General features: G+C 45.7%; 9 non-coding genes across 9 annotated transcripts; all 9 read right to left on the reverse strand.

The window, feature by feature from the left end:
• Window positions 1-1,499: 1,499 nt before the first annotated feature.
• On the reverse strand, window positions 1,500-1,690 carry LOC130327483 (U2 spliceosomal RNA). The gene has a single exon (XR_008871855.1). It is a non-coding gene; the product is annotated as a U2 spliceosomal RNA (small nuclear RNA).
• Window positions 1,691-3,767: 2,077 nt separating this feature from the next.
• LOC130327465 (U2 spliceosomal RNA) lies at window positions 3,768-3,958 on the reverse strand. The gene has a single exon (XR_008871839.1). It is a non-coding gene; the product is annotated as a U2 spliceosomal RNA (small nuclear RNA).
• A 2,096-nt stretch (window positions 3,959-6,054) lies between these two features.
• Window positions 6,055-6,245, reverse strand: LOC130327485 (U2 spliceosomal RNA). The gene has a single exon (XR_008871857.1). It is a non-coding gene; the product is annotated as a U2 spliceosomal RNA (small nuclear RNA).
• A 2,089-nt stretch (window positions 6,246-8,334) lies between these two features.
• Window positions 8,335-8,525, reverse strand: LOC130327486 (U2 spliceosomal RNA). The gene has a single exon (XR_008871858.1). It is a non-coding gene; the product is annotated as a U2 spliceosomal RNA (small nuclear RNA).
• A 2,093-nt stretch (window positions 8,526-10,618) lies between these two features.
• Window positions 10,619-10,809, reverse strand: LOC130327487 (U2 spliceosomal RNA). The gene has a single exon (XR_008871859.1). It is a non-coding gene; the product is annotated as a U2 spliceosomal RNA (small nuclear RNA).
• Window positions 10,810-12,898: 2,089 nt separating this feature from the next.
• LOC130327488 (U2 spliceosomal RNA) lies at window positions 12,899-13,089 on the reverse strand. Its single transcript, XR_008871860.1, has one exon. It is a non-coding gene; the product is annotated as a U2 spliceosomal RNA (small nuclear RNA).
• A 2,090-nt stretch (window positions 13,090-15,179) lies between these two features.
• LOC130327489 (U2 spliceosomal RNA) lies at window positions 15,180-15,370 on the reverse strand. The gene has a single exon (XR_008871861.1). It is a non-coding gene; the product is annotated as a U2 spliceosomal RNA (small nuclear RNA).
• Window positions 15,371-17,453: 2,083 nt separating this feature from the next.
• LOC130327490 (U2 spliceosomal RNA) lies at window positions 17,454-17,644 on the reverse strand. Its single transcript, XR_008871862.1, has one exon. It is a non-coding gene; the product is annotated as a U2 spliceosomal RNA (small nuclear RNA).
• A 2,084-nt stretch (window positions 17,645-19,728) lies between these two features.
• On the reverse strand, window positions 19,729-19,919 carry LOC130327491 (U2 spliceosomal RNA). Its single transcript, XR_008871863.1, has one exon. It is a non-coding gene; the product is annotated as a U2 spliceosomal RNA (small nuclear RNA).
• Between the last annotated feature and the right edge of the window lie 1,265 nt (window positions 19,920-21,184).

Below are 21,184 nucleotides of genomic sequence, written 5' to 3' on the forward strand. Positions count from 1 at the left end.
GCCTGTGGAAGTGAGTGACATCATAGCACTGTAGTTCTGAGGGTTCTAGATGGATGCAACAATCTCCTGTTGCTTCTATGAAGGCCATAATAGACGACATCACCAAACAGCTCCATAGTCACATACACAGCAAAGGAGAGATGTTGTTTACACCTAGTGATGTCAGTGGTATTGAGTGACATCACAGCACAGTGCTAAGGCTCCTGGGCCTGGACACAGCAGCGGCTGCAATATCTCAACGGAGAATACGTTTATATATATGTGTGTGTGTGCGCGTATATATATATATATATATATATATATATATATATATATATATATTTCTCCGCCGAAATCACTTTTAAACCCATTTCCACCTTTTTTTCCCTTCTCTTCCTCTTACTTTTTTTTCACGTTTTTTTACGTTTTTCTCCTTTTCGCCTCTTTTCTGGGCGTATTATTCTTCTTTTTCTTCTTTTTTTTCGTCTAATGCATACCCCATCAGTGCAGCAATGCTTATTCAATACCGCCAGCAGATGGAGACACTGGGGGATAATTTTCTAAGGATTTATACTGATTTTTCCTGTCTGAATTTGTCGCACAGAAAGTTGCAGGCCAAATATGTGTGACATTTCTGCGACTTTAGCTTCTAGAGCATTTTTACAACATTATACATAGGTGCTGAATACATAAAAAGCGACTGTTCAGCGACAGACAAGTCGCATCGGCTGAAAGTAGGCCAGAATGTCAGTCCATGTTGGAGCAGGTTTAGATACAGTCTAAAGCATAGATCTCAAAGTCTGTGCACAGAATTTAGCAAGGGCCTCGCACCTTCTGATGCATCAGGTAGGTGCACTATAGCATAGCCTAACCCTCTGTACTTTGGTCTATATTGATGCGGGACATAGACAGCCAGCTGATGACCAATCCATTAGTGCAATGGATGGCTGGAAGCATTTGTCTTTGCCTTTGCAATACCACAGAAGCAATGCATGGTCAATGTACAGCAATGACACACCTGTGTGAACAGCCAGGAGACCCCCCCATGTTATGTTACATAGTTACATAGTTAGTACGGTCGAAAAAAGACATATGTCCATCAAGTTCAACCAGGGAATTAAGGGGTAGGGGTGTGGCGCGATATTGGGGAAGGGATGAGATTTTATATTTCTTCATAAGCATTAATCTTATTTTGTCAATTAGGAACATTCAGCACCCACCCGCTATCAAGGCAGCTGCCTATCATGTCATGCCCTACCTGCACAGGTGTGCTGGCTACTCAAATGATCCAATTAAGGAGGCCATTTAGTCAGCAGCAGCAGAAGTCCTGTGCCTGGACGCTCCAACAGCGGCCAGACACAAGCAGAAGCAGCAGAAGCAGCAGCAGCACCACCTTTTGTTTTTTGGCTGCAGCAGCAGCAGCAGCAGCAGCAGCAGCAAGGCCCACAGGGCTGGCTAGCTGGCTAGCCAGCAAGCAGGTAGCAATGAAAGTAGGAATCTTTCTTTTTAACCCTGTAAGGGGGTGGTGCACTGTACCCGAAGATACTGCCATATCGGGTCAATGCATAGGGCGACGGAAGCAAGCTTCGAAATCGGCCCCCGTTCTCAAAAATCCATTTAATATATGGTCCCCAGATAGGGGACGTATCAGATATTAAACTGATAAGAACAGATACTACACTTGATCTTAGCCAAAAGGCCGAGAAGCGATAACCGTGAAAGGGGCGGGCCCAACAAGGTCCCCTTCATGGGCACTATCACTGCTTGCTGTCAGGGAGGCTGCCAGACAATTTTCCATGCACACTCTGGGCTGGGGGGCAGTCAACCACCAGTACACACAGCAGAACCTAAACCCATACCATTATTGCTAAGCAGCAAGACAGGGGCCCATTGCACTCCCACGGGGCCTTTTTAAATGCAATCCATAACCCGGATTTGCCAGGAACCCTTCTTACTCCTCCTACTTGCATGTGACACTGGGCTTAGGATCTGCATAGGAAACACACACACAAGCACACACCTACCTTTGTTGCCTGCAGATGCCTCCTTGGCTGTCCCCAAACGGTATCAAACCAACACCCACGGGAAGCTGTAAGCATAGAGGACATGCCTGCACCCCATTGGACTTACCTGTGTGGGTTAAATCCGGGTTATTTGACAACCTATGGCGGTGATGGTTCTGCTCAGGCAGAGCAGTGCTGATGCTCCTCATAAAGCTGTCGCTGCTGTGAAGGTTCTAGGTGACATCACAATCCCTATGGTTACATACACAACAAAGCTGGGTTGTTGTTGTTTACACTCTGCAAGGCCTGTGGAAGTGAGTGACATCATAGCACTGTAGTTCTGAGGGTTCTAGATGGATGCAACAATCTCCTGTTGCTTCTATGAAGGCCATAATAGACGACATCACCAAACAGCTCCATAGTCACATACACAGCAAAGGAGAGATGTTGTTTACACCTAGTGATGTCAGTGGTATTGAGTGACATCACAGCACAGTGCTAAGGCTCCTGGGCCTGGACACAGCAGCGGCTGCAATATCTCAACGGAGAATACGTTTATATATATGTGTGTGTGTGCGCGTATATATATATATATATATATATATATATATATATATATATATATTCTCCGCCGAAATCACTTTTAAACCCATTTCCACCTTTTTTTCCCTTCTCTTCCTCTTACTTTTTTTTCACGTTTTTTTACGTTTTTCTCCTTTTCGCCTCTTTTCTGGGCGTATTATTCTTCTTTTTCTTCTTTTTTTTCGTCTAATGCATACCCCATCAGTGCAGCAATGCTTATTCAATACCGCCAGCAGATGGAGACACTGGGGGATAATTTTCTAAGGATTTATACTGATTTTTCCTGTCTGAATTTGTCGCACAGAAAGTTGCAGGCCAAATATGTGTGACATTTCTGCGACTTTAGCTTCTAGAGCATTTTTACAACATTATACATAGGTGCTGAATACATAAAAAGCGACTGTTCAGCGACAGACAAGTCGCATCGGCTGAAAGTAGGCCAGAATGTCAGTCCATGTTGGAGCAGGTTTAGATACAGTCTAAAGCATAGATCTCAAAGTCTGTGCACAGAATTTAGCAAGGGCCTCGCACCTTCTGATGCATCAGGTAGGTGCACTATAGCATAGCCTAACCCTCTGTACTTTGGTCTATATTGATGCGGGACATAGACAGCCAGCTGATGACCAATCCATTAGTGCAATGGATGGCTGGAAGCATTTGTCTTTGCCTTTGCAATACCACAGAAGCAATGCATGGTCAATGTACAGCAATGACACACCTGTGTGAACAGCCAGGAGACCCCCCCATGTTATGTTACATAGTTACATAGTTAGTACGGTCGAAAAAAGACATATGTCCATCAAGTTCAACCAGGGAATTAAGGGGTAGGGGTGTGGCGCGATATTGGGGAAGGGATGAGATTTTATATTTCTTCATAAGCATTAATCTTATTTTGTCATAGGAACATTCAGCACCCACCCGCTATCAAGGCAGCTGCCTATCATGTCATGCCCTACCTGCACAGGTGTGCTGGCTACTCAAATGATCCAATTAAGGAGGCCATTTAGTCAGCAGCAGCAGAAGTCCTGTGCCTGGACGCTCCAACAGCGGCCAGACACAAGCAGAAGCAGCAGCAGCACCACCTTTTGTTTTTTGGCTGCAGCAGCAGCAGCAGCAGCAGCAAGGCCCACAGGGCTGGCTAGCTGGCTAGCCAGCAAGCAGGTAGCAATGAAAGTAGGAATCTTTCTTTTTAACCCTGTAAGGGGGTGGTGCACTGTACCCGAAGATACTGCCATATCGGGTCAATGCATAGGGCGACGGAAGCAAGCTTCGAAATCGGCCCCTGTTCTCAAAAATCCATTTAATATATGGTCCCCAGATAGGGGACGTATCAGATATTAAACTGATAAGAACAGATACTACACTTGATCTTAGCCAAAAGGCCGAGAAGCGATAACCGTGAAAGGGGCGGGCCCAACAAGGTCCCCTTCATGGGCACTATCACTGCTTGCTGTCAGGGAGGCTGCCAGACAATTTTCCATGCACACTCTGGGCTGGGGGGCAGTCAACCACCAGTACACACAGCAGAACCTAAACCCATACCATTATTGCTAAGCAGCAAGACAGGGGCCCATTGCACTCCCACGGGGCCTTTTTAAATGCAATCCATAACCCGGATTTGCCAGGAACCCTTCTTACTCCTCCTACTTGCATGTGACACTGGGCTTAGGATCTGCATAGGAAACACACACACAAGCACACACCTACCTTTGTTGCCTGCAGATGCCTCCTTGGCTGTCCCCAAACGGTATCAAACCAACACCCACGGGAAGCTGTAAGCATAGAGGACATGCCTGCACCCCATTGGACTTACCTGTGTGGGTTAAATCCGGGTTATTTGACAACCTATGGCGGTGATGGTTCTGCTCAGGCAGAGCAGTGCTGATGCTCCTCATAAAGCTGTCGCTGCTGTGAAGGTTCTAGGTGACATCACAATCCCTATGGTTACATACACAACAAAGCTGGGTTGTTGTTGTTTACACTCTGCAAGGCCTGTGGAAGTGAGTGACATCATAGCACTGTAGTTCTGAGGGTTCTAGATGGATGCAACAATCTCCTGTTGCTTCTATGAAGGCCATAATAGACGACATCACCAAACAGCTCCATAGTCACATACACAGCAAAGGAGAGATGTTGTTTACACCTAGTGATGTCAGTGGTATTGAGTGACATCACAGCACAGTGCTAAGGCTCCTGGGCCTGGACACAGCAGCGGCTGCAATATCTCAACGGAGAATACGTTTATATATATGTGTGTGTGTGCGCGTATATATATATATATATATATATATATATATATATATATATATATATATATATTCTCCGCCGAAATCACTTTTAAACCCATTTCCACCTTTTTTTCCCTTCTCTTCCTCTTACTTTTTTTTCACGTTTTTTTACGTTTTTCTCCTTTTCGCCTCTTTTCTGGGCGTATTATTCTTCTTTTTCTTCTTTTTTTTCGTCTAATGCATACCCCATCAGTGCAGCAATGCTTATTCAATACCGCCAGCAGATGGAGACACTGGGGGATAATTTTCTAAGGATTTATACTGATTTTTCCTGTCTGAATTTGTCGCACAGAAAGTTGCAGGCCAAATATGTGTGACATTTCTGCGACTTTAGCTTCTAGAGCATTTTTACAACATTATACATAGGTGCTGAATACATAAAAAGCGACTGTTCAGCGACAGACAAGTCGCATCGGCTGAAAGTAGGCCAGAATGTCAGTCCATGTTGGAGCAGGTTTAGATACAGTCTAAAGCATAGATCTCAAAGTCTGTGCACAGAATTTAGCAAGGGCCTCGCACCTTCTGATGCATCAGGTAGGTGCACTATAGCATAGCCTAACCCTCTGTACTTTGGTCTATATTGATGCGGGACATAGACAGCCAGCTGATGACCAATCCATTAGTGCAATGGATGGCTGGAAGCATTTGTCTTTGCCTTTGCAATACCACAGAAGCAATGCATGGTCAATGTACAGCAATGACACACCTGTGTGAACAGCCAGGAGACCCCCCCATGTTATGTTACATAGTTACATAGTTAGTACGGTCGAAAAAAGACATATGTCCATCAAGTTCAACCAGGGAATTAAGGGGTAGGGGTGTGGCGCGATATTGGGGAAGGGATGAGATTTTATATTTCTTCATAAGCATTAATCTTATTTTGTCAATTAGGAACATTCAGCACCCACCCGCTATCAAGGCAGCTGCCTATCATGTCATGCCCTACCTGCACAGGTGTGCTGGCTACTCAAATGATCCAATTAAGGAGGCCATTTAGTCAGCAGCAGCAGAAGTCCTGTGCCTGGACGCTCCAACAGCGGCCAGACACAAGCAGAAGCAGCAGAAGCAGCAGCAGCACCACCTTTTGTTTTTTGGCTGCAGCAGCAGCAGCAGCAGCAGCAAGGCCCACAGGGCTGGCTAGCTGGCTAGCCAGCAAGCAGGTAGCAATGAAAGTAGGAATCTTTCTTTTTAACCCTGTAAGGGGGTGGTGCACTGTACCCGAAGATACTGCCATATCGGGTCAATGCATAGGGCGACGGAAGCAAGCTTCGAAATCGGCCCCCGTTCTCAAAAATCCATTTAATATATGGTCCCCAGATAGGGGACGTATCAGATATTAAACTGATAAGAACAGATACTACACTTGATCTTAGCCAAAAGGCCGAGAAGCGATAACCGTGAAAGGGGCGGGCCCAACAAGGTCCCCTTCATGGGCACTATCACTGCTTGCTGTCAGGGAGGCTGCCAGACAATTTTCCATGCACACTCTGGGCTGGGGGGCAGTCAACCACCAGTACACACAGCAGAACCTAAACCCATACCATTATTGCTAAGCAGCAAGACAGGGGCCCATTGCACTCCCACGGGGCCTTTTTAAATGCAATCCATAACCCGGATTTGCCAGGAACCCTTCTTACTCCTCCTACTTGCATGTGACACTGGGCTTAGGATCTGCATAGGAAACACACACACAAGCACACACCTACCTTTGTTGCCTGCAGATGCCTCCTTGGCTGTCCCCAAACGGTATCAAACCAACACCCACGGGAAGCTGTAAGCATAGAGGACATGCCTGCACCCCATTGGACTTACCTGTGTGGGTTAAATCCGGGTTATTTGACAACCTATGGCGGTGATGGTTCTGCTCAGGCAGAGCAGTGCTGATGCTCCTCATAAAGCTGTCGCTGCTGTGAAGGTTCTAGGTGACATCACAATCCCTATGGTTACATACACAACAAAGCTGGGTTGTTGTTGTTTACACTCTGCAAGGCCTGTGGAAGTGAGTGACATCATAGCACTGTAGTTCTGAGGGTTCTAGATGGATGCAACAATCTCCTGTTGCTTCTATGAAGGCCATAATAGACGACATCACCAAACAGCTCCATAGTCACATACACAGCAAAGGAGAGATGTTGTTTACACCTAGTGATGTCAGTGGTATTGAGTGACATCACAGCACAGTGCTAAGGCTCCTGGGCCTGGACACAGCAGCGGCTGCAATATCTCAACGGAGAATACGTTTATATATATGTGTGTGTGTGCGCGTATATATATATATATATATATATATATATATATATATATATATATATTCTCCGCCGAAATCACTTTTAAACCCATTTCCACCTTTTTTTCCCTTCTCTTCCTCTTACTTTTTTTTCACGTTTTTTTACGTTTTTCTCCTTTTCGCCTCTTTTCTGGGCGTATTATTCTTCTTTTTCTTCTTTTTTTTCGTCTAATGCATACCCCATCAGTGCAGCAATGCTTATTCAATACCGCCAGCAGATGGAGACACTGGGGGATAATTTTCTAAGGATTTATACTGATTTTTCCTGTCTGAATTTGTCGCACAGAAAGTTGCAGGCCAAATATGTGTGACATTTCTGCGACTTTAGCTTCTAGAGCATTTTTACAACATTATACATAGGTGCTGAATACATAAAAAGCGACTGTTCAGCGACAGACAAGTCGCATCGGCTGAAAGTAGGCCAGAATGTCAGTCCATGTTGGAGCAGGTTTAGATACAGTCAAAGCATAGATCTCAAAGTCTGTGCACAGAATTTAGCAAGGGCCTCGCACCTTCTGATGCATCAGGTAGGTGCACTATAGCATAGCCTAACCCTCTGTACTTTGGTCTATATTGATGCGGGACATAGACAGCCAGCTGATGACCAATCCATTAGTGCAATGGATGGCTGGAAGCATTTGTCTTTGCCTTTGCAATACCACAGAAGCAATGCATGGTCAATGTACAGCAATGACACACCTGTGTGAACAGCCAGGAGACCCCCCCATGTTATGTTACATAGTTACATAGTTAGTACGGTCGAAAAAAGACATATGTCCATCAAGTTCAACCAGGGAATTAAGGGGTAGGGGTGTGGCGCGACATTGGGGAAGGGATGAGATTTTATATTTCTTCATAAGCATTAATCTTATTTTGTCAATTAGGAACATTCAGCACCCACCCGCTATCAAGGCAGCTGCCTATCATGTCATGCCCTACCTGCACAGGTGTGCTGGCTACTCAAATGATCCAATTAAGGAGGCCATTTAGTCAGCAGCAGCAGAAGTCCTGTGCCTGGACGCTCCAACAGCGGCCAGACACAAGCAGAAGCAGCAGAAGCAGCAGCAGCACCACCTTTTGTTTTTTGGCTGCAGCAGCAGCAGCAGCAGCAGCAAGGCCCACAGGGCTGGCTAGCTGGCTAGCCAGCAAGCAGGTAGCAATGAAAGTAGGAATCTTTCTTTTTAACCCTGTAAGGGGGTGGTGCACTGTACCCGAAGATACTGCCATATCGGGTCAATGCATAGGGCGACGGAAGCAAGCTTCGAAATCGGCCCCCGTTCTCAAAAATCCATTTAATATATGGTCCCCAGATAGGGGACGTATCAGATATTAAACTGATAAGAACAGATACTACACTTGATCTTAGCCAAAAGGCCGAGAAGCGATAACCATGAAAGGGGCGGGCCCAACAAGGTCCCCTTCATGGGCACTATCACTGCTTGCTGTCAGGGAGGCTGCCAGACAATTTTCCATGCACACTCTGGGCTGGGGGGCAGTCAACCACCAGTACACACAGCAGAACCTAAACCCATACCATTATTGCTAAGCAGCAAGACAGGGGCCCATTGCACTCCCACGGGGCCTTTTTAAATGCAATCCATAACCCGGATTTGCCAGGAACCCTTCTTACTCCTCCTACTTGCATGTGACACTGGGCTTAGGATCTGCATAGGAAACACACACACAAGCACACACCTACCTTTGTTGCCTGCAGATGCCTCCTTGGCTGTCCCCAAACGGTATCAAACCAACACCCACGGGAAGCTGTAAGCATAGAGGACATGCCTGCACCCCATTGGACTTACCTGTGTGGGTTAAATCCGGGTTATTTGACAACCTATGGCGGTGATGGTTCTGCTCAGGCAGAGCAGTGCTGATGCTCCTCATAAAGCTGTCGCTGCTGTGAAGGTTCTAGGTGACATCACAATCCCTATGGTTACATACACAACAAAGCTGGGTTGTTGTTGTTTACACTCTGCAAGGCCTGTGGAAGTGAGTGACATCATAGCACTGTAGTTCTGAGGGTTCTAGATGGATGCAACAATCTCCTGTTGCTTCTATGAAGGCCATAATAGACGACATCACCAAACAGCTCCATAGTCACATACACAGCAAAGGAGAGATGTTGTTTACACCTAGTGATGTCAGTGGTATTGAGTGACATCACAGCACAGTGCTAAGGCTCCTGGGCCTGGACACAGCAGCGGCTGCAATATCTCAACGGAGAATACGTTTATATATATGTGTGTGTGTGCGCGTATATATATATATATATATATATATATATATATATATATATATATATATTTCTCCGCCGAAATCACTTTTAAACCCATTTCCACCTTTTTTTCCCTTCTCTTCCTCTTACTTTTTTTTCACGTTTTTTTACGTTTTTCTCCTTTTCGCCTCTTTTCTGGGCGTATTATTCTTCTTTTTCTTCTTTTTTTTCGTCTAATGCATACCCCATCAGTGCAGCAATGCTTATTCAATACCGCCAGCAGATGGAGACACTGGGGGATAATTTTCTAAGGATTTATACTGATTTTTCCTGTCTGAATTTGTCGCACAGAAAGTTGCAGGCCAAATATGTGTGACATTTCTGCGACTTTAGCTTCTAGAGCATTTTTACAACATTATACATAGGTGCTGAATACATAAAAAGCGACTGTTCAGCGACAGACAAGTCGCATCGGCTGAAAGTAGGCCAGAATGTCAGTCCATGTTGGAGCAGGTTTAGATACAGTCTAAAGCATAGATCTCAAAGTCTGTGCACAGAATTTAGCAAGGGCCTCGCACCTTCTGATGCATCAGGTAGGTGCACTATAGCATAGCCTAACCCTCTGTACTTTGGTCTATATTGATGCGGGACATAGACAGCCAGCTGATGACCAATCCATTAGTGCAATGGATGGCTGGAAGCATTTGTCTTTGCCTTTGCAATACCACAGAAGCAATGCATGGTCAATGTACAGCAATGACACACCTGTGTGAACAGCCAGGAGACCCCCCCATGTTATGTTACATAGTTACATAGTTAGTACGGTCGAAAAAAGACATATGTCCATCAAGTTCAACCAGGGAATTAAGGGGTAGGGGTGTGGCGCGATATTGGGGAAGGGATGAGATTTTATATTTCTTCATAAGCATTAATCTTATTTTGTCAATTAGGAACATTCAGCACCCACCCGCTATCAAGGCAGCTGCCTATCATGTCATGCCCTACCTGCACAGGTGTGCTGGCTACTCAAATGATCCAATTAAGGAGGCCATTTAGTCAGCAGCAGCAGAAGTCCTGTGCCTGGACGCTCCAACAGCGGCCAGACACAAGCAGAAGCAGCAGAAGCAGCAGCAGCACCACCTTTTGTTTTTTGGCTGCAGCAGCAGCAGCAGCAGCAGCAAGGCCCACAGGGCTGGCTAGCTGGCTAGCCAGCAAGCAGGTAGCAATGAAAGTAGGAATCTTTCTTTTTAACCCTGTAAGGGGGTGGTGCACTGTACCCGAAGATACTGCCATATCGGGTCAATGCATAGGGCGACGGAAGCAAGCTTCGAAATCGGCCCCCGTTCTCAAAAATCCATTTAATATATGGTCCCCAGATAGGGGACGTATCAGATATTAAACTGATAAGAACAGATACTACACTTGATCTTAGCCAAAAGGCCGAGAAGCGATAACCGTGAAAGGGGCGGGCCCAACAAGGTCCCCTTCATGGGCACTATCACTGCTTGCTGTCAGGGAGGCTGCCAGACAATTTTCCATGCACACTCTGGGCTGGGGGGCAGTCAACCACCAGTACACACAGCAGAACCTAAACCCATACCATTATTGCTAAGCAGCAAGACAGGGGCCCATTGCACTCCCACGGGGCCTTTTTAAATGCAATCCATAACCCGGATTTGCCAGGAACCCTTCTTACTCCTCCTACTTGCATGTGACACTGGGCTTAGGATCTGCATAGGAAACACACACACAAGCACACACCTACCTTTGTTGCCTGCAGATGCCTCCTTGGCTGTCCCCAAACGGTATCAAACCAACACCCACGGGAAGCTGTAAGCATAGAGGACATGCCTGCACCCCATTGGACTTACCTGTGTGGGTTAAATCCGGGTTATTTGACAACCTATGGCGGTGATGGTTCTGCTCAGGCAGAGCAGTGCTGATGCTCCTCATAAAGCTGTCGCTGCTGTGAAGGTTCTAGGTGACATCACAATCCCTATGGTTACATACACAACAAAGCTGGGTTGTTGTTGTTTACACTCTGCAAGGCCTGTGGAAGTGAGTGACATCATAGCACTGTAGTTCTGAGGGTTCTAGATGGATGCAACAATCTCCTGTTGCTTCTATGAAGGCCATAATAGACGACATCACCAAACAGCTCCATAGTCACATACACAGCAAAGGAGAGATGTTGTTTACACCTAGTGATGTCAGTGGTATTGAGTGACATCACAGCACAGTGCTAAGGCTCCTGGGCCTGGACACAGCAGCGGCTGCAATATCTCAACGGAGAATACGTTTATATATATGTGTGTGTGTGCGCGTATATATATATATATATATATATATATATATATATATATATATATTTCTCCGCCGAAATCACTTTTAAACCCATTTCCACCTTTTTTTCCCTTCTCTTCCTCTTACTTTTTTTTCACGTTTTTTTACGTTTTTCTCCTTTTCGCCTCTTTTCTGGGCGTATTATTCTTCTTTTTCTTCTTTTTTTTCGTCTAATGCATACCCCATCAGTGCAGCAATGCTTATTCAATACCGCCAGCAGATGGAGACACTGGGGGATAATTTTCTAAGGATTTATACTGATTTTTCCTGTCTGAATTTGTCGCACAGAAAGTTGCAGGCCAAATATGTGTGACATTTCTGCGACTTTAGCTTCTAGAGCATTTTTACAACATTATACATAGGTGCTGAATACATAAAAAGTGACTGTTCAGCGACAGACAAGTCGCATCGGCTGAAAGTAGGCCAGAATGTCAGTCCATGTTGGAGCAGGTTTAGATACAGTCTAAAGCATAGATCTCAAAGTCTGTGCACAGAATTTAGCAAGGGCCTCGCACCTTCTGATGCATCAGGTAGGTGCACTATAGCATAGCCTAACCCTCTGTACTTTGGTCTATATTGATGCGGGACATAGACAGCCAGCTGATGACCAATCCATTAGTGCAATGGATGGCTGGAAGCATTTGTCTTTGCCTTTGCAATACCACAGAAGCAATGCATGGTCAATGTACAGCAATGACACACCTGTGTGAACAGCCAGGAGACCCCCCCATGTTATGTTACATAGTTACATAGTTAGTACGGTCGAAAAAAGACATATGTCCATCAAGTTCAACCAGGGAATTAAGGGGTAGGGGTGTGGCGCGATATTGGGGAAGGGATGAGATTTTATATTTCTTCATAAGCATTAATCTTATTTTGTCAATTAGGAACATTCAGCACCCACCCGCTATCAAGGCAGCTGCCTATCATGTCATGCCCTACCTGCACAGGTGTGCTGGCTACTCAAATGATCCAATTAAGGAGGCCATTTAGTCAGCAGCAGCAGAAGTCCTGTGCCTGGACGCTCCAACAGCGGCCAGACACAAGCAGAAGCAGCAGAAGCAGCAGCAGCACCACCTTTTGTTTTTTGGCTGCAGCAGCAGCAGCAGCAGCAGCAAGGCCCACAGGGCTGGCTAGCTGGCTAGCCAGCAAGCAGGTAGCAATGAAAGTAGGAATCTTTCTTTTTAACCCTGTAAGGGGGTGGTGCACTGTACCCGAAGATACTGCCATATCGGGTCAATGCATAGGGCGACGGAAGCAAGCTTCGAAATCGGCCCCCGTTCTCAAAAATCCATTTAATATATGGTCCCCAGATAGGGGACGTATCAGATATTAAACTGATAAGAACAGATACTACACTTGATCTTAGCCAAAAGGCCGAGAAGCGATAACCGTGAAAGGGGCGGGCCCAACAAGGTCCCCTTCATGGGCACTATCACTGCTTGCTGTCAGGGAGGCTGCCAGACAATTTTCCATGCACACTCTGGGCTGGGGGGCAGTCAACCACCAGTACACACAGCAGAACCTAAACCCATACCATTATTGCTAAGCAGCAAGACAGGGGCCCATTGCACTCCCACGGGGCCTTTTTAAATGCAATCCATAACCCGGATTTGCCAGGAACCCTTCTTACTCCTCCTACTTGCATGTGACACTGGGCTTAGGATCTGCATAGGAAACACACACACAAGCACACACCTACCTTTGTTGCCTGCAGATGCCTCCTTGGCTGTCCCCAAACGGTATCAAACCAACACCCACGGGAAGCTGTAAGCATAGAGGACATGCCTGCACCCCATTGGACTTACCTGTGTGGGTTAAATCCGGGTTATTTGACAACCTATGGCGGTGATGGTTCTGCTCAGGCAGAGCAGTGCTGATGCTCCTCATAAAGCTGTCGCTGCTGTGAAGGTTCTAGGTGACATCACAATCCCTATGGTTACATACACAACAAAGCTGGGTTGTTGTTGTTTACACTCTGCAAGGCCTGTGGAAGTGAGTGACATCATAGCACTGTAGTTCTGAGGGTTCTAGATGGATGCAACAATCTCCTGTTGCTTCTATGAAGGCCATAATAGACGACATCACCAAACAGCTCCATAGTCACATACACAGCAAAGGAGAGATGTTGTTTACACCTAGTGATGTCAGTGGTATTGAGTGACATCACAGCACAGTGCTAAGGCTCCTGGGCCTGGACACAGCAGCGGCTGCAATATCTCAACGGAGAATACGTTTATATATATGTGTGTGTGTGCGCGTATATATATATATATATATATATATATATATATATATATATATATTTCTCCGCCGAAATCACTTTTAAACCCATTTCCACCTTTTTTTCCCTTCTCTTCCTCTTACTTTTTTTTCACGTTTTTTTACGTTTTTCTCCTTTTCGCCTCTTTTCTGGGCGTATTATTCTTCTTTTTCTTCTTTTTTTTCGTCTAATGCATACCCCATCAGTGCAGCAATGCTTATTCAATACCGCCAGCAGATGGAGACACTGGGGGATAATTTTCTAAGGATTTATACTGATTTTTCCTGTCTGAATTTGTCGCACAGAAAGTTGCAGGCCAAATATGTGTGACATTTCTGCGACTTTAGCTTCTAGAGCATTTTTACAACATTATACATAGGTGCTGAATACATAAAAAGCGACTGTTCAGCGACAGACAAGTCGCATCGGCTGAAAGTAGGCCAGAATGTCAGTCCATGTTGGAGCAGGTTTAGATACAGTCTAAAGCATAGATCTCAAAGTCTGTGCACAGAATTTAGCAAGGGCCTCGCACCTTCTGATGCATCAGGTAGGTGCACTATAGCATAGCCTAACCCTCTGTACTTTGGTCTATATTGATGCGGGACATAGACAGCCAGCTGATGACCAATCCATTAGTGCAATGGATGGCTGGAAGCATTTGTCTTTGCCTTTGCAATACCCACAGAAGCAATGCATGGTCAATGTACAGCAATGACACACCTGTGTGAACAGCCAGGAGACCCCCCCATGTTATGTTACATAGTTACATAGTTAGTACGGTCGAAAAAAGACATATGTCCATCAAGTTCAACCAGGGAATTAAGGGGTAGGGGTGTGGCGCGATATTGGGGAAGGGATGAGATTTTATATTTCTTCATAAGCATTAATCTTATTTTGTCAATTAGGAACATTCAGCACCCACCCGCTATCAAGGCAGCTGCCTATCATGTCATGCCCTACCTGCACAGGTGTGCTGGCTACTCAAATGATCCAATTAAGGAGGCCATTTAGTCAGCAGCAGCAGAAGTCCTGTGCCTGGACGCTCCAACAGCGGCCAGACACAAGCAGAAGCAGCAGAAGCAGCAGCAGCACCACCTTTTGTTTTTTGGCTGCAGCAGCAGCAGCAGCAGCAGCAAGGCCCACAGGGCTGGCTAGCTGGCTAGCCAGCAAGCAGGTAGCAATGAAAGTAGGAATCTTTCTTTTTAACCCTGTAAGGGGGTGGTGCACTGTACCCGAAGATACTGCCATATCGGGTCAATGCATAGGGCGACGGAAGCAAGCTTCGAAATCGGCCCCCGTTCTCAAAAATCCATTTAATATATGGTCCCCAGATAGGGGACGTATCAGATATTAAACTGATAAGAACAGATACTACACTTGATCTTAGCCAAAAGGCCGAGAAGCGATAACCGTGAAAGGGGCGGGCCCAACAAGGTCCCCTTCATGGGCACTATCACTGCTTGCTGTCAGGGAGGCTGCCAGACAATTTTCCATGCACACTCTGGGCTGGGGGGCAGTCAACCACCAGTACACACAGCAGAACCTAAACCCATACCATTATTGCTAAGCAGCAAGACAGGGGCCCATTGCACTCCCACGGGGCCTTTTTAAATGCAATCCATAACCCGGATTTGCCAGGAACCCTTCTTACTCCTCCTACTTGCATGTGACACTGGGCTTAGGATCTGCATAGGAAACACACACACAAGCACACACCTACCTTTGTTGCCTGCAGATGCCTCCTTGGCTGTCCCCAAACGGTATCAAACCAACACCCACGGGAAGCTGTAAGCATAGAGGACATGCCTGCACCCCATTGGACTTACCTGTGTGGGTTAAATCCGGGTTATTTGACAACCTATGGCGGTGATGGTTCTGCTCAGGCAGAGCAGTGCTGATGCTCCTCATAAAGCTGTCGCTGCTGTGAAGGTTCTAGGTGACATCACAAATCCCTATGGTTACATACACAACAAAGCTGGGTTGTTGTTGTTTACACTCTGCAAGGCCTGTGGAAGTGAGTGACATCATAGCACTGTAGTTCTGAGGGTTCTAGATGGATGCAACAATCTCCTGTTGCTTCTATGAAGGCCATAATAGACGACATCACCAAACAGCTCCATAGTCACATACACAGCAAAGGAGAGATGTTGTTTACACCTAGTGATGTCAGTGGTATTGAGTGACATCACAGCACAGTGCTAAGGCTCCTGGGCCTGGACACAGCAGCGGCTGCAATATCTCAACGGAGAATACGTTTATATATATGTGTGTGTGTGCGCGTATATATATATATATATATATATATATATATATATATATATATATATTTCTCCGCCGAAATCACTTTTAAACCCATTTCCACCTTTTTTTACCTTCTCTTCCTCTTACTTTTTTTTCACGTTTTTTTACGTTTTTCTCCTTTTCGCCTCTTTTCTGGGCGTATTATTCTTCTTTTTCTTCTTTTTTTTCGTCTAATGCATACCCCATCAGTGCAGCAATGCTTATTCAATACCGCCAGCAGATGGAGACACTGGGGGATAATTTTCTAAGGATTTATACTGATTTTTCCTGTCTGAATTTGTCGCACAGAAAGTTGCAGGCCAAATATGTGTGACATTTCTGCGACTTTAGCTTCTAGAGCATTTTTACAACATTATACATAGGTGCTGAATACATAAAAAGCGACTGTTCAGCGACAGACAAGTCGCATCGGCTGAAAGTAGGCCAGAATGTCAGTCCATGTTGGAGCAGGTTTAGATACAGTCTAAAGCATAGATCTCAAAGTCTGTGCACAGAATTTAGCAAGGGCCTCGCACCTTCTGATGCATCAGGTAGGTGCACTATAGCATAGCCTAACCCTCTGTACTTTGGTCTATATTGATGCGGGACATAGACAGCCAGCTGATGACCAATCCATTAGTGCAATGGATGGCTGGAAGCATTTGTCTTTGCCTTTGCAATACCACAGAAGCAATGCATGGTCAATGTACAGCAATGACACACCTGTGTGAACAGCCAGGAGACCCCCCCATGTTATGTTACATAGTTACATAGTTAGTACGGTCGAAAAAAGACATATGTCCATCAAGTTCAACCAGGGAATTAAGGGGTAGGGGTGTGGCGCGATATTGGGGAAGGGATGAGATTTTATATTTCTTCATAAGCATTAATCTTATTTTGTCAATTAGGAACATTCAGCACCCACCCGCTATCAAGGCAGCTGCCTATCATGTCATGCCCTACCTGCACAGGTGTGCTGGCTACTCAAATGATCCAATTAAGGAGGCCATTTAGTCAGCAGCAGCAGAAGTCCTGTGCCTGGACGCTCCAACAGCGGCCAGACACAAGCAGAAGCAGCAGCAGCACCACCTTTTGTTTTTTGGCTGCAGCAGCAGCAGCAGCAGCAGCAAGGCCCACAGGGCTGGCTAGCTGGCTAGCCAGCAAGCAGGTAGCAATGAAAGTAGGAATCTTTCTTTTTAACCCTGTAAGGGGGTGGTGCACTGTACCCGAAGATACTGCCATATCGGGTCAATGCATAGGGCGACGGAAGCAAGCTTCGAAATCGGCCCCCGTTCTCAAAAATCCATTTAATATATGGTCCCCAGATAGGGGACGTATCAGATATTAAACTGATAAGAACAGATACTACACTTGATCTTAGCCAAAAGGCCGAGAAGCGATAACCGTGAAAGGGGCGGGCCCAACAAGGTCCCCTTCATGGGCACTATCACTGCTTGCTGTCAGGGAGGCTGCCAGACAATTTTCCATGCACACTCTGGGCTGGGGGGCAGTCAACCACCAGTACACACAGCAGAACCTAAACCCATACCATTATTGCTAAGCAGCAAGACAGGGGCCCATTGCACTCCCACGGGGCCTTTTTAAATGCAATCCATAACCCGGATTTGCCAGGAACCCTTCTTACTCCTCCTACTTGCATGTGACACTGGGCTTAGGATCTGCATAGGAAACACACACACAAGCACACACCTACCTTTGTTGCCTGCAGATGCCTCCTTGGCTGTCCCCAAACGGTATCAAACCAACACCCACGGGAAGCTGTAAGCATAGAGGACATGCCTGCACCCCATTGGACTTACCTGTGTGGGTTAAATCCGGGTTATTTGACAACCTATGGCGGTGATGGTTCTGCTCAGGCAGAGCAGTGCTGATGCTCCTCATAAAGCTGTCGCTGCTGTGAAGGTTCTAGGTGACATCACAATCCCTATGGTTACATACACAACAAAGCTGGGTTGTTGTTGTTTACACTCTGCAAGGCCTGTGGAAGTGAGTGACATCATAGCACTGTAGTTCTGAGGGTTCTAGATGGATGCAACAATCTCCTGTTGCTTCTATGAAGGCCATAATAGACGACATCACCAAACAGCTCCATAGTCACATACACAGCAAAGGAGAGATGTTGTTTACACCTAGTGATGTCAGTGGTATTGAGTGACATCACAGCACAGTGCTAAGGCTCCTGGGCCTGGACACAGCAGCGGCTGCAATATCTCAACGGAGAATACGTTTATATATATGTGTGTGTGTGCGCGTATATATATATATATATATATATATATATATATATATATATATTTCTCCGCCGAAATCACTTTTAAACCCATTTCCACCTTTTTTTCCCTTCTCTTCCTCTTACTTTTTTTTCACGTTTTTTTACGTTTTTCTCCTTTTCGCCTCTTTTCTGGGCGTATTATTCTTCTTTTTCTTCTTTTTTTTCGTCTAATGCATACCCCATCAGTGCAGCAATGCTTATTCAATACCGCCAGCAGATGGAGACACTGGGGGATAATTTTCTAAGGATTTATACTGATTTTTCCTGTCTGAATTTGTCGCACAGAAAGTTGCAGGCCAAATATGTGTGACATTTCTGCGACTTTAGCTTCTAGAGCATTTTTACAACATTATACATAGGTGCTGAATACATAAAAAGCGACTGTTCAGCGACAGACAAGTCGCATCGGCTGAAAGTAGGCCAGAATGTCAGTCCATGTTGGAGCAGGTTTAGATACAGTCTAAAGCATAGATCTCAAAGTCTGTGCACAGAATTTAGCAAGGGCCTCGCACCTTCTGATGCATCAGGTAGGTGCACTATAGCATAGCCTAACCCTCTGTACTTTGGTCTATATTGATGCGGGACATAGACAGCCAGCTGATGACCAATCCATTAGTGCAATGGATGGCTGGAAGCATTTGTCTTTGCCTTTGCAATACCACAGAAGCAATGCATGGTCAATGTACAGCAATGACACACCTGTGTGAACAGCCAGGAGACCCCCCCATGTTATGTTACATAGTTACATAGTTAGTACGGTCGAAAAAAGACATATGTCCATCAAGTTCAACCAGGGAATTAAGGGGTAGGGGTGTGGCGCGATATTGGGGAAGGGATGAGATTTTATATTTCTTCATAAGCATTAATCTTATTTTGTCAATTAGGAACATTCAGCACCCACCCGCTATCAAGGCAGCTGCCTATCATGTCATGCCCTACCTGCACAGGTGTGCTGGCTACTCAAATGATCCAATTAAGGAGGCCATTTAGTCAGCAGCAGCAGAAGTCCTGTGCCTGGACGCTCCAACAGCGGCCAGACACAAGCAGAAGCAGCAGAAGCAGCAGCAGCACCACCTTTTGTTTTTTGGCTGCAGCAGCAGCAGCAGCAGCAAGGCCCACAGGGCTGGCTAGCTGGCTAGCCAGCAAGCAGGTAGCAATGAAAGTAGGAATCTTTCTTTTTAACCCTGTAAGGGGGTGGTGCACTGTACCCGAAGATACTGCCATATCGGGTCAATGCATAGGGCGACGGAAGCAAGCTTCGAAATCGGCCCCCGTTCTCAAAAATCCATTTAATATATGGTCCCCAGATAGGGGACGTATCAGATATTAAACTGATAAGAACAGATACTACACTTGATCTTAGCCAAAAGGCCGAGAAGCGATAACCGTGAAAGGGGCGGGCCCAACAAGGTCCCCTTCATGGGCACTATCACTGCTTGCTGTCAGGGAGGCTGCCAGACAATTTTCCATGCACACTCTGGGCTGGGGGGCAGTCAACCACCAGTACACACAGCAGAACCTAAACCCATACCATTATTGCTAAGCAGCAAGACAGGGGCCCATTGCACTCCCACGGGGCCTTTTTAAATGCAATCCATAACCCGGATTTGCCAGGAACCCTTCTTACTCCTCCTACTTGCATGTGACACTGGGCTTAGGATCTGCATAGGAAACACACACACAAGCACACACCTACCTTTGTTGCCTGCAGATGCCTCCTTGGCTGTCCCCAAACGGTATCAAACCAACACCCACGGGAAGCTGTAAGCATAGAGGACATGCCTGCACCCCATTGGACTTACCTGTGTGGGTTAAATCCGGGTTATTTGACAACCTATGGCGGTGATGGTTCTGCTCAGGCAGAGCAGTGCTGATGCTCCTCATAAAGCTGTCGCTGCTGTGAAGGTTCTAGGTGACATCACAATCCCTATGGTTACATACACAACAAAGCTGGGTTGTTGTTGTTTACACTCTGCAAGGCCTGTGGAAGTGAGTGACATCATAGCACTGTAGTTCTGAGGGTTCTAGATGGATGCAACAATCTCCTGTTGCTTCTATGAAGGCCATAATAGACGACATCACCAAACAGCTCCATAGTCACATACACAGCAAAGGAGAGATGTTGTTTACACCTAGTGATGTCAGTGGTATTGAGTGACATCACAGCACAGTGCTAAGGCTCCTGGGCCTGGACACAGCAGCGGCTGCAATATCTCAACGGAGAATACGTTTATATATATGTGTGTGTGTGCGTATATATATATATATATATATATATATATATATATATATATATTTCTCCGCCGAAATCACTTTTAAACCCATTTCCACCTTTTTTTCCCTTCTCTTCCTCTTACTTTTTTTTCACGTTTTTTTACGTTTTTCTCCTTTTCGCCTCTTTTCTGGGCGTATTATTCTTCTTTTTCTTCTTTTTTTTCGTCTAATGCATACCCCATCAGTGCAGCAATGCTTATTCAATACCGCCAGCAGATGGAGACACTGGGGGATAATTTTCTAAGGATTTATACTGATTTTTCCTGTCTGAATTTGTCGCACAGAAAGTTGCAGGCCAAATATGTGTGACATTTCTGCGACTTTAGCTTCTAGAGCATTTTTACAACATTATACATAGGTGCTGAATACATAAA

Source organism: Hyla sarda, unplaced genomic scaffold (assembly GCF_029499605.1).
Source record: "Hyla sarda isolate aHylSar1 unplaced genomic scaffold, aHylSar1.hap1 scaffold_300, whole genome shotgun sequence".
Classification (NCBI taxonomy): Eukaryota; Metazoa; Chordata; class Amphibia; order Anura; family Hylidae; genus Hyla; species Hyla sarda.